Source organism: Ricinus communis, chromosome 2 (genome assembly GCF_019578655.1).
Source record: "Ricinus communis isolate WT05 ecotype wild-type chromosome 2, ASM1957865v1, whole genome shotgun sequence".
In the NCBI taxonomy this organism is placed as follows: Eukaryota; Viridiplantae; Streptophyta; class Magnoliopsida; order Malpighiales; family Euphorbiaceae; genus Ricinus; species Ricinus communis.
Genome location: NC_063257.1, coordinates 31507560 through 31521188, shown reverse-complemented (window position 1 = coordinate 31521188; position 13629 = coordinate 31507560).

Below are 13629 nucleotides of genomic sequence, written 5' to 3'. Positions count from 1 at the left end.
TTTCAAAGTCTAAGATATCTCTTTTTCAAACGAAAATTAGATTTCTTGGTCATTACATCTCTCGGGGTACAATTACTCCAATTGAGAGATCCCTTGCATTCACTTCAAAGTTTCCAGATAAAATTTTGGAAAAAACCCAGCTTCAAAGATTTCTTGGTAGTTTAAATTATGTCATGGATTTTTATCCTAATTTAAACTGTCTTGCAAAGCCTCTGCATGATAGGCTAAGGAAAAACCCTCCTCCTTGGTCTGATCAGCATACAAAGATAGTCCAAAGCATTAAAAAACAAGTTTTAGAAATTCCTTGCTTGCATCTTGCTGATCCTTCTGCATTTAAGATTGTAGAAACGGATGCATCAGAGTTAGGATACGGTGGGATTCTAAAGCAAGTTCAAAATTCCAAAGAATGTATTGTCCAGTTTACTTCTGCTCACTGGAATGATACCCAAAAGAATTATTCTACTATCAATAAGGAAATCCTTTCGATAGTTCTCTGTATTTCTAAATTTCAAAGTGATCTTTTAAATCAAAAATTTCTTTTAAGAATTGATTGCAAGTCCGCGAAAGAAGTTTTACAAAAGATGTCCAAAATATAGCTTCAAAATGATTTTCGCCCGTTGGCAAGCTATCTTATCCGTTTTTGATTTTGAGATTGAATTTATTCGAGGAGAATCAAATTCTATTCCTGACTTTCTAACCAGAAAGTTCTTACAAAAACAGGAGTGATACAAAATGCCAAGAAAATCGAAGTCCAAAGAAGAAAAGTCCACGGCTAGTTCAAAACCGGCCCAAATTCAAAGACCAGTGAAGGAAGTTCTCCCTTCAACTTCAAAGCCCATCAGGACTTGGACTGAGATAATCCAAGAAGAAATAAATCAACCGGATCCAGTTCAACAACAAATGGATCCTTTCAAAGCCGATCAAGCCAAACAAATTCAGGAATGGCTTGCTCAGCAAGACCCTGAATTCATTCAAAGGGTGGAAGAATACAAAGATAAATGGTTCAATCACATGCGAACCATCTACAAAGCAAATTATTCCAAAGCCAGAAGCGACTCCAAAGTCGTCCTCTTCCTCTACAAAGGGTAAAGGTATACTATCTATCCCTTTTCAAAATACCGAGATAGAGATTTTCCCTCCAAATCTATCTCAAAACTCAAATAGTTTTTCAAAGCCAAACTCTCAGGAGATTGTTTTGACGCAATCAAAACGTTTTAAATCAAATGAGTATTTGGAAAACCTATTTTCAAAATGCTTTAACCATTGAGGAAGGATTCGCATGAAAGCCCCTCAAAATTAGTTTCAAAGATTTTCCCTCCAGTTGGTTTTTTAAACCCTGGAATATTTCAAAGCCTCGTGCTTATTACCGATCAATCCTTGAGGTTACCTTGGTTCGACCAAATTCAAGCATTTCAAAAAGACAAAGCCCATAAAGACCCTGCATATTCAACATGCACAATCCAAAGAATCCTTCACCCGTCCGATTGGGGTATGGATTTACACTCTCCTCGTTCCTTCCCTACCTCTCTAAAAAGAACCTACCCTTCAAATCTAAACACCTCTTTCTCCTATTGGGATTACCAAAGTAAGCCTGGTTCAATACCTTTCTTATCCAAAACGAAGGAAGAAGCCACTCCCGGCTATTCTACTTCGACACCAACATCCAAACCTCCAAAATCCCTTATCTTGGTTTAAAGCGTTGGTGGAATTACTACGGTAATGCCCCTGAGACTCTTATTCCAAGTCTTACCCCTGTTCAACCTCTTCAAAGCAAATTACAAACCAAATTCCATGGAAAGCGTTTTTCCCGCTTCTCCTTTCCCATTTCAAATTTCTTTTTACCCCGGGTATGTGTATGGTACTTTCACTTCAACTGGCCTGGGATGGTGAGATTACACTTATCCGTCGATTCAAAGTAAAATGGTGGGATAAATTCAACCACTAAGACAAATCGTCCCTAAAAGCCGTTCAAAACTTCTTGACCAAACATAGCTTCTTGCCTCCTCCTAAAGAACAAACAACGTTCTTGGCGCGAAGTCTTTTCTCCTTCCAAAGCTCGGTCAAGAAGACAAACTCAAGAAGATTTCCTACAACTTATAAAAGCGGTTGTCCGAGAGCTTCTTCTAAAGGCAAATCCAAAGCCTCTTCATCATCCTCTTCCAAAGGTAATCACGCATTCGATTTGGATGATCCAGCGGGAGACGATTGTTATGGGATACTCAAAGTCTCATAAATATTATCTCATTCTTTAAAAGCCCATGGGTTGAAAACCAGAAATGGTAGCCCAAGGTTATTTGTGTTGGGCCAAAAGCCCACACTAAAGCCCGGAAAAGAAAAGAAAAGAAAAAGAAAAAGAAAAAGAAAAGAAAAGAAAAGAAAAAGACAAAAGACAAAAGAAAAAGAAAAGTCAAAAAAGCAAAAGATTCCTTCAAAGCATGGCCGACAACTTTCTCAAAAGACGGTTGGCATTATCAAAAGACTCCAAAGCATGTGAAGCGTCTCCACAAGACTCCAAAGACAAGTGGAATCATTTCTACTCCACTAAGCAAAGCATCCAAAGCCCGTGACAAGTATCCAAAGCTCCAAGACCTCTATATATAGAGAAGTCCTCCTTCTTCATCCCTCAGAACTTAGAAGAGAGAAGAAAGAATTCTAGAAAGAAAAGCCCTTCTGTTATCTAGTTCTCACAGAAGAAATTAGAGTGAAAACAGTGAGTAAGAGAGAGAGAAATCTTGTAACTCCTCTTGTAAGTCTATATTCTTCTTGTTTCAAAGTTTTACAAAGTTGTATGTTTATTTAAAGCTTTCAAAGATTGTTTATATGTTTATGTTCAAAGCCTGTTATTATCAATAAAGCATTCAAAGTTTATTTCTTTGTCTATCTTCTTCTTTCCTGTTTCTTTCATCAAGCGTATGCTCTGTGCTTGCCTCGTAAGAGGATCCTGCACATCAGAAACTTGCTGATTGTTTCTGTTCAAATTTATTTTCAGATCTATAAGTTTATAGGCCGGAAAATGATTCTAAGAGCATCTAAAGCTCCCACAGGCTGCTGAAAGCGTGAATCTGGTTACAACGCCACGAACTTAGATCTAAATCTTCACTGTTTATTATTTCGTTCTATTTTCTAGATCTTGTTTCAATTTTGGTATCAGAGCCAATTGGATTCCGGGATTAGAAGCATATCTATATTACAAAGATTTTACATTCATTTTAGACTGCATCAAGTTTCCTATAGGCAAGTTCTGTTCATTTTATGCTTGATGAGTAAGTCCCAGACGAGGCGAAAGGCGAGAGCTGTGGTCCAGGCTTGTCTAGAAAGTTATTTTGGTTTAGGTTAAAATGAATTTAGAACCTTTCTTCTGTAGATCTTCTTCTTTCTCAAATTCTTCTGCCTCTGAATCATCGAGGTACAAAGGTCTAGTAAATAGTGAAGAAATCACTATTGAAGATTTTTCAAAGCATATTGACGATTGGGAAATACCCAAAGTCCAAAAGAAACAAATTTATGAGTTTTCAAAGTTCCCTCTCTTCAAGACTGATTTTACAATCAAGATTGAAGAAAGAGATATCCAAATTTCAAAGCCTTTTGAAGAGATTTATCTCTTAAATCCAAAGACCCTCCAAAAGCATATGGAAAAGGATTATAAGTATATCCACATAGGTCTAGTCTAGGTAGGTATTAAGCCCCTTACCAGAGAAGGTCTAGATACTTCCATATTAGCCGTCCTTAGGGATGCTAGGTTTACAAATTTCTATGATTCCCTGTTAGGTACTGTTGAGTCGAGCCTCAATAAAGGACCTATTTCTTTCAATTGTTTTCCAAATATCACGATTTCTTTAAATGATAAAAATGTTTTAAAGAGCATCGTTCTTCAAATCAAAACTCATAATTACAAAATGCTTAAAGGATCTATTCCGATAGCATTAATTTTCAAAATTCATTACAAAGCTATGATTTCTGCCTTTGGTTCCAAACACAAGCTTCACTCACCAAAAGGAGAAACACTGTTCCTACAAACAGATCTATCCAAATCAAACGCAACTATTCCAAAAACCATTCAATGGAAAGACATTACACTTCCAGAAGAATGGATCCTTGAAGGTGCAACCCAACCTACTTCTCCAAAGCAAACAGAACCAAACACAAACCTTAAACACATAGCCCAATATCCAGATGGAAAGGTAAAGATCACATTCAATGAAAGTCAACTTCCTCTAGATTTTCCGATGATGGTTCTTCAACCCTCGACCATAGTTATTGGAAGGGTATCCAAAATTCACTACATTATCTATGCTCCTTACAAAGAACCAATTCCATCTCAAACTCAACCCAGATTTTCAACATCCGATGTTCCAAATACACTTGAATGTTGATTACCAAAGCAACATCCCGGACCTACACCGATCCAAAGAAAGATGACGAAGATATAGAGATAACCTCTACCCCATCTTCACCATCACCATCGGCCATTACCCAAAACCTTGAAGCGAGATCAACATGAATTCAAAAGAGTTTGAAATTGATAAACAACTCTTGCATGAAGATTTCTATTCAAAGAAAAACCATCTTAAGAAACTTTGGTTTTTTAAGAATTTTTTAAAAGAAAAGATAGTATTCAGGAAAATACTATCAATTTTGCATTCAAAACAAAGCCCAAATCAAATTTTTGATTGGTTTCAAATTCTGCAAAGAAAATGGTATCCTTTATCCCTTTAAGGATAAGTCCATTAGTCCTGTCACAGTAAGGAACAAAGCCCCTGAATGGAAGGTAGGAGAAAACCTAACTGTCCAGTCTGAGCATCCTCCCCTTAGGAAGATAACCATTCCTTATGGAGAGAGTGAGATAGAGGCTACACCTTACAAATTGGTAGGCGAAGACCTAGATAGAAATGTCAAGAACATTGTTCAGCAGAACAATTTCTCAAACACCTGTCTAAAAACTATAGGAAAGCAACTGGTTAGAATAGAAAACCAGATTCAAAAGCCCCCTGTAGTGGTGACATCTCCAATCCCCAGTACTGATCAACCAAAAGAGTCGAACCAATCAGAGAAGCTTAAAAACCCAGTTTTTAAGCCTTATCAGCTTACAAAGCCAAGCCAAGACCATTTCTAAAAGCAAACTGAGTTTGCCAAAGCAGATTGAAGTGAAAGTACCATACATATACCCAAGGTAAAAAGAAATTTGAACAGAAAAGGAGAAGCGGGGAAAAACGCTTTTCCATGGAATTTGGTTTGTAATTTGCTTTGAAGAGGTTGAACAGGGGTAAGACTTCAGGAATAAGAGTCTCAGGGGCATTACCGTAGTAATTCCACCACTGTTTAAACCAGTAAGGGATTTTGGAGGTTTGGATGTTGGTGTCGAAGTAGAATAGCCAGGAGTGGCTTCTTCCTTCGTTTTGGATAAGAAAGGTATTGAACCAGGCTTGCTGGTAATCCCAATAGGAGAAAGAGGTGTTTAGATTTGAAGGGTAGGTTCTTTTTAGAGAGGTAGGGAAGGAACGAGGAGAGTGTAAATCCATACCCCAATCAGACGGGTGAAGGATTCTTTGGATTGTGCATGTTGAATATGCAGGGTCTTTATGGGCTTTGTCTTTTTTGAAATGCTTGAATTTGGCTGAACCAGTAACCTCAAGGATTGACTGGTAATAAGCCTGAGGCTTTGAAATATTCCAAGGATTAAAAAACCAACCTGGAGGGAAAATCTTTGAAACCAATTTTAAGGGGCTTTCTGTGCAGAATCCTTCCTCAATGGTTAAAATATTTTGAAAAATAGGTTTTTCCAAATACTCATTTGATTTAAAACATTTTGATTGCGTCAAAACAATCTCCTGAGAGTTTGGCTTTGAAAAACTATTTGAGTTTTGAGATAGATTTGGAGGGAAAATCTCTATCTCGGTATTTTAAAAAGGGATAGATAGTATACCTTTACCCTTTGTAGAGGAAGAGGACGACTTTGGAGTCGCCCGGCTTTGGAATAATTTGCTTTGTAGATGGTTCGGGCGAGGGATTGAACCATTTTTCTTTGTATTCTTCCACCCTTTGAATGAATTCGAGTCTTCTTTGAGCAAGCCATTCCTGAATTTGTTTGGCTTGATCGGCTTTGAAAGGATCCATTTGTTGTTGAACTGGATCCGGTTGATTAATTTCTTCTTGGATTATCTCAGTCCAAGTCCTGATGGGCTTTGAAGTTGAAGGGAGAACTTCCTTCACTGGTCTTTGAATTTGGGCCGGTTTTGAACTAGCCGTGGACTTTTCTTCTTTGGACTTCGATTTTCTTGGCATTTTGTATCACTCCTATTTTTGTAAGAACTCTCTGGTTAGAAAGTCAGGAATAGAATTTGATTCTCCTCGAATAAATTCAATCTCAAAATCAAAAACGGATAAGATAGCTTGCCAACGGGCGAAAATCTATTTTGAAGCTATATTTTGGACATCTTTTTGTAAAACTTCTTTTGCAGACTTACAATCAATTCTTAAAAGAAATTTTTAATTTAAAAGATCGCTTTGAAATTTAGAAATACAGAGAACTATCGAAAGGATTTCCTTTTTGATAGTAGAATAATTCTTTTGGGTATCATTCCAGTGAGCAGAAGTAAACTGGACAATACATTCTTTGGAATTTTGAACTTGCTTTAGAATCCCACCGTATCCTAACTCTGATGCATCCGTTTCTACAATCTTAAATGCAGAAGGATCAGCTAGATGCAAGCAAGGAATTTCTAAAACTTATTTTTTAATGCTTTGGACTATCTTTGTATGCTGATCAGACCAAGGAGGAGGGTTTTTCCTTAGCCTATCATGCAGAGGCTTTGCAAGACAGTTTAAATTAGGATAAAAATCCATGACATAATTTAAACTACCAAGAAATCTTTGAAGCTGGGTTTTTTCCAAAATTTTATCTGGAAACTTTGAAGTGAATGCAAGGGATCTCTCAATTGGAGTAATTGTACCCCGAGAGATGTAATGACCAAGAAATCTAATTTCGTTTGAAAAGAGATATCTTAGACTTTGAAACCACTAAACCATTTTTCTTAACAACATAGAAAACGTTTCTAGATGTTTAAAATGCCGTTCAATGGAATTTGAAAAGATTAAAACATCATCTATGTAGACAATGCAGAACTTTGAAATGGATTAAAAATGTCATTCATGATTTTCCGAAATTCGGAAGGGCATTTTTAATCCAAAAGGCATCACATTCCACTCATATTGGCCGAATGGAATTTGTAAATGCCGTTTTGTAACGATCTTTGGATCAATCCGGATTTGCCAAAATCCCGATTTCATGTCAAACTTTGAAAAGATGAATGCAGAATGCAGTTTTTGTAAAAGATCTTTCTTATTTGGAATAGGATACCTAATCCGCTTAAGAGCTTTGTTCAAGGGTTTGTAGTTGATCACTAGCCTAGGAGTTCCTCTTTCTATCTCGCTATTCTTATTGACATAGAAAGCTGCACAAGACCAAGGTGATCTAGACTTTGAAATTAAACCTTTAGACTCAAGATCTTTAATCTCTAATCTGCAATGGCTTTCTAAAGACTCATTCATCTGAATGGGTCTAGCTTTAGTAGGGATTTGCTTATCTGAAAAATCGTTTTCATATGGAAAATCTACCATATGTTGCTTTCGATTCCAAAAAGCATTTGGAAGATCAGAACAGAGTTCATTCTCAATCTTCATTTGAAAATCAGAAATTTTTCTTTGAATAAAATCATTTTGCAGTTGATCTAGGATTCTCTTCAAACCCACATCTTGTTGAAGATGAGAAAGATGGGTTTGTTTACCTTTGATCAAAGCATTGATTTCAAAATTGTAAATGGAATGTGCTTTGATAAGATTCAAATTTCTCTTTTTTGGTTTTTCTATAAAAGGAAAAACAATCTTCGAATCTTTGGCTTTGAAAATGATACCAGCAGTTGTCACTTTAAAGGGAGCTATCAAATTGATAAACGGAGTCCCTAAGATAACAGTTTGCTGAAGATCCTTTATAAGAATAAAAACATTCTTTAAAGCAATATTATTATTAAGAATTGCGGCTTCAGTTTTACCAGCAATCTTAATCTTTGAAGAATTGGCTGAAGTCAGCCTTTCTTTGGTTTCTTGATGAAACCTTCTAGGAACCAGTTCGCAGTTGATACAATTGAGGTCTGCTCCTGTATCAAACAACGCGATGGTTTCCATCTGGAAATCACCAGGGAAAACAAGCTTTATTTTAATCAAATATTTTCTTGAAGTAATTTCTTTTAAAACATTGATAAAGTTTTCAGGAACATTTTCAGAAACTTCAAGGTTTTGAAAATCATTTTCCTCATCAGAATCAGAATCACTATTCTGATTGAGGATCAGGCTTTGAAGCAAAACAAAATCATTTTGTTGTTTTTCTTTCAACTCTTTGAGTTCTGTTTTGATGGTTTTAATCTCCTTCTGGAGTTCCTGAACAGTAGGAAGAGGGTTTTTCAACTTCTCCCCTTTGTTCAAAATCATAGTAAGATCATAAGTATTCTTACTAGAAGAAGGAACCAGAGATTCAGTTTTTAAAATCTCTTTTAAAACCTGCTTTTGAATAAGAGGATCACTAATATGCTTTACAGCCTCAAGAAGAGCTTCTTGTTGCCTAGTGAGCATATTAATGTTCTTTGAAGAGCTCTCTGAATTTGTCTCAGAACAATCAGTTGAGGTTTTGATTTCATCAATTTGAAATTCTTCCTCACTGTTTGAGAACTCTGATTCAGATGAATCAATTAGAAGAGCAGAAATCTTTTGCAAAACTCCTTCTTCTATTTGAAGCTCAAGAAGTCTTTTGGAAAACTTACAATACTTCGAAGTATGGCCTTTCTTACCACATTTAAAGCATGTAATTTTTGAAAACTCTTTTTTAGAATCTTTCTTTGGAAATTTAGAATGAAATTTGGAAGAAGATGGTTTTTTATAGAAATTCTCCTTGCTTTTAGAAGGCTTTCTATATTTGGAAAATCGCTTCTTTTTGAAAGACTTTGAATAAGAATCAACTTTGCATTTCCCTCCTGCAACTAGACACGGGCTCTATTGGGTTATACTCAAACCGGTTACGGGAAACTACCTAGTTCCCGCCTAGTCTTTTCATCTCCCATTTGAGCTCTTTGAAGCTTAAGGTCATGACAAATCTTTAAACCTTCTTTCTGGGTTAGACTAACTAACTCACCATAAGTGTAGAAATCATAAGGGATTTGACCGTTATGGGCTTCTCTTATGGTATTCCTAACTCTTTCACCTAAAATCTTAGGTAAACCGGCTAAGAACTTTTCTTTCCAAAAAGGTTGGCTAGAATCTTCCCTAAGCATGACTCTAGTTAGGAAAGTGTCTTTGTAACTTTGGAAGTTGCTAAGCTTCTTACAGGTAAGGTTGCTAAGGAGCTCGGCATTTTTGTCTTTGAGCAAAGAAGGGTCTCCTATGAAATGAAGAGAAATAGTGAGGATTAGAGTTGACAGTGCATCCTCAATTGGATTTCCTATTTCATCTAGAATGGGAGTTCCTTCTACTGTGGTTTGGATAGCACCTAGGATTTGGAGTTGCTGTGCTTGAGTGAGATGATAATCCCACCATCCTTTTAATTGGCCGGAAAATCCAGCCTATCGGAGCTCAAAGAATGGCTCTATCGGAGGTACCACTTTGGGTTTTGTAGGCATTGGCCGCCATGGTCATCATTGCAAGAGACCAAGGATGTTGTACTCGGACATTCCATCTATATTCCATTCATAGACGGAGGAGGCATTGAATCTAGGCGGGTTAGGATGTTATTCCTATTTTCAATTGCTAGATCCGGGCGGTACTCCTAGGAGTATTCCGAGTTAATCTAGGGGCTTGGATTCCTAATCATTGATGTTGAATGGTTTTGGAATGGGGCTTTCAAGCTCCGAATCATTTGATTCATCGCTTTGGGCTTGTCCTATTGCACTGATATTCCCACCGCTTTGAGGAGTATCCGGCACTAGATTTTTGGACGACTCGGAGGTTGCTAATCTACTTAGGCCGTTCTCATCGCTTTGGCAAACTCAGTTTGCTTTTGGAAATGGTCTTGGCTTGGCTTTGTAGCTGATAAGGCTTAAAAACTGGGTTTTAAGCTTCTCCGATTAGTTCGACTTTTTGGTTGATCAAGATCGGGGATTGGAGATGTCACCACTACAGGGGCTTTTGAATCCGGTTTTCTATTCTAACCGGTTGCTTTCCTATAGTGTTTAGACGGTGTTTGAGAAATTGTTCACTGAACAATGTTCTTGACATTTCTATCTAGGTCTTCGCCTACCAATTTGTAAGGTGTAGCCTCTATCTCACTCTCTCCATAAGGAATGGTTATCTTCCTAAGGGAGGATGCTCGACCGGATAGTTAGGTTTTCTCCTACCTTCCATTCAGGGGCTTTGTTCCTTAACGTGACGGGACTAATGGACTTATCCTTAAAGGGATAAAGGATACCATTTTCTCTGGGTAAGAATTTGAAACCAATCAAAAATTTGATTTGGGCTTTGTTTTGAATGCAAAATTGATAGTATTTTCCTGAATACTATCTTTTCTTTTAAAAATTCTTAAAAACCAAAGTTTCTTAAGATGGTTTTTCTTTGAATAGAAATCTTCATGCAAGAGTTTTTATCAATTTCAAACTCTTTTGAAATCATGTTGATCTCTGCTTTAAGGTTTTGGGTAATGGGCTGATGGTGATGGTGAAGATGGGGTAGAGATTATATCTATATCTTCGTCATCTTTCTTTGGATCGGTGTAGACTGCCGGGATGTTGCTTTGGTAATCAACATTCAAGTGTATTTGGAACATCGGATGTTGAAAATCCGGGTTGAGTTTGAGATGGAATTGGTTCTTTGTAAGGAGCATAGATAATGTGAAGGAATTTTGGATACCCTTCCAATATCTATGGTCGAGGTTGAAGAACCATCATCGGAAAATCTAGAGGAAGTTGACTTTCATTGAATGTGACCTTTACCTTTCCATCTGGATATTGGGCTATGTGTTTAAGGTTTGTGTTTGGTTCTGTTTGCTTTGGAGAAGTAGGTTGGGTTGCACCTTCAAGGATCCATTCTTCTGGAAGTGTAATGTCTTTCCATTGAATGGTTTTTGGAATAGTTGCGTTTGATTTGGATAGATCTGTTTGTAGGAACAGTGTTTCTCCTTTTGGTGAGTGAAGCTTGTGTTTGGAACCAAAGGCAGAAATCATAGCTTTGTAATGAATTTTGAAAATTAATGCTATCGGAATAGATCCTTCAAGCATTTTGTAATTGTGAGTTTTGATTTGAAGAACGATGCTCTTTAAAACATTTTTATCGTTTAAAGAAATCGTGATATTTGGAAAACAATTGAAAGAAATAGGTCCTTTATTGAGGCTCGACTCAATGACGTAATGTGGAATCATAGAAATTTGTAAACCTAGCATCCCTAAGGACGGCTAATATGGAAGTATCTAGACCTTCTCTGGTAAGTGGCTTAATACCTACCTGGACTAGACCTATGTGGATATACTTATAATCCTTTTCCATATGCTTTTGGAGGGTCTTTGGATTTAAGAGATAAATCTCTTCAAAAGGCTTTGAAATTTGGATATCTCTTTCTTCAGTCTTGATTGTAAAATCAGTCTTGAAGAGAGGGAACTTTGAAAACTCATAAATTTGTCCTATTACAATGTATTAAACTTAGTATTCACAAGTACACGAACCATTTTTATAATAAAAATGACAAAACATCTCAAAGTCAATTTTTCAAGAAACTATGAGGCCACTAATTATAAAAACTAATTATTAATATAAAATAATAAAAATAAATCTAAACACTCTAAAAAGATATTTTGAAAAAATTTAATATTCATAAAAAATAAATAAATAAGTACAAAAAAATATCTTGTGGTTTCACCATTTGACAACTTAGATATAGTTTTTTTGAGACAAAAAAAGGTATGTGGTTAAAAATTATAACAAACAGAAGTATGTCACCATTAAAAGTATCGATTAGCAATGATTTAACCATCTTCATTTAGATCAGCCATCATTATCATATTTTTTGTATTTGATAATATGAGCTTAGAGTTTAATAACTCAAAACATCATTGTTTGACTGTTAAATTGATCTCATTAGATCAATAACTTCTTAAACTGTGGTCTAACAGTTAAATAATAAAATTAGAAGTTGTTAAACTCCAAACTCATGTTATGAAATATGAAAAACTTGATAATGATGGTTGATCGAAGTGAAGGTGGTTGAATCCTTATAATTTGAGACTTTTTAACGGTGAGATATTTCACGATTTGTAACCACATACCTCTTTTTTCTAAAAGAGAAGCCACATGCTCTAAGTTGTAAAATAGTGAAACCATATAATATATTTTTTTATACTTATCCTATAAATAAACCAATAAATTAAATATACAAATGAGATGATTTTAAGAAGCTATATGATAAAAATAGTATGTAGTCTAGCAAATTACTTAGCACTCTTATTGTTTTAACACTAAATAAAAATATGATTAATGAGATAGGTGATATTCCTTTTTTTAATCACTCAAGCTAATGATGTAACTAAAGTTCCTTATATCAACATAAATTGAAGCAAAGATGGTGTCAGATGCCATAATTACAGGTGCACTAGTCAACTTCTCTTTCAAAGTATTAAAAGTAGAAATGCATGCATCATCAAAAATAAAGTTCACATCCTCAGCCAAAAATTCAGTTAAAGAACGGAAAATTTTAGAAATGTCTTTTATAAAATGCCTATAAAATCTTGCATGGCCAAGAAAATTTCTAATGTCCGTCACTGAAGTAGGTGGTGCCAATTTGGCAATCAAAATCAATCTTTGCCTTATCAACTTCAATACCTTTGTTAGAAACCACATATGTCCTAACACAATACCATGCTTAACCATAAAATGACTCTTTTCCAACTTAAAGTTAAATTACATTCAATATATCTTTCAAGCATACAAGTCAAATTACTAAGACATGCCTCAAATAAGGAGCCAAAAACTGAAAAACCATTCATAAATACCTCAATGCAGTCTTTTAACATATCAGAGAAAATAGAAAGCATATGTCTCTAAAATATTGCAGGTGCATTGCAAAATCCAAATGACATCCTTCTAACGCAAAAGTTTGAAAGAGATATATGAATGTTATTTTTGCTTAATCTTCTAATGCAATGGGTACCTAATAATAACCTGAAAGACTATCAAGAAAATAGTAAAATCTATGTCCAACTAAACACTCTAATCAATAAAAGGAAGGGGAAAATAATCCTTCTTTGTTGCTACGTTTAGCTTTCTATTGATAGCGCAATAATATATGCATTTTATATGCTATATATATACGTTGTTCTTCATGTTATCTTCGCATTTCTAATCTTTTAGAACTACTATTCATTATTTTTGATATTTCTCTCCTCGGGTTCATTTTGTTTTGTTTTTGTAGGAATTGGTTCGCATTGTTAGGCATTGGCGAGGATATTTATAGAGTCGTTCATGGTCAAGCACGATATCAAAGAGATACTCATGCCTAGGAGGATTTTGTATCACGAAACGAGCAAGAGAAGCTATCCCGCAGCCACTCCGCAACTTGGATTTTAAGGCCAATGATAAAGTAAAGAAACAGTCCACTCAACC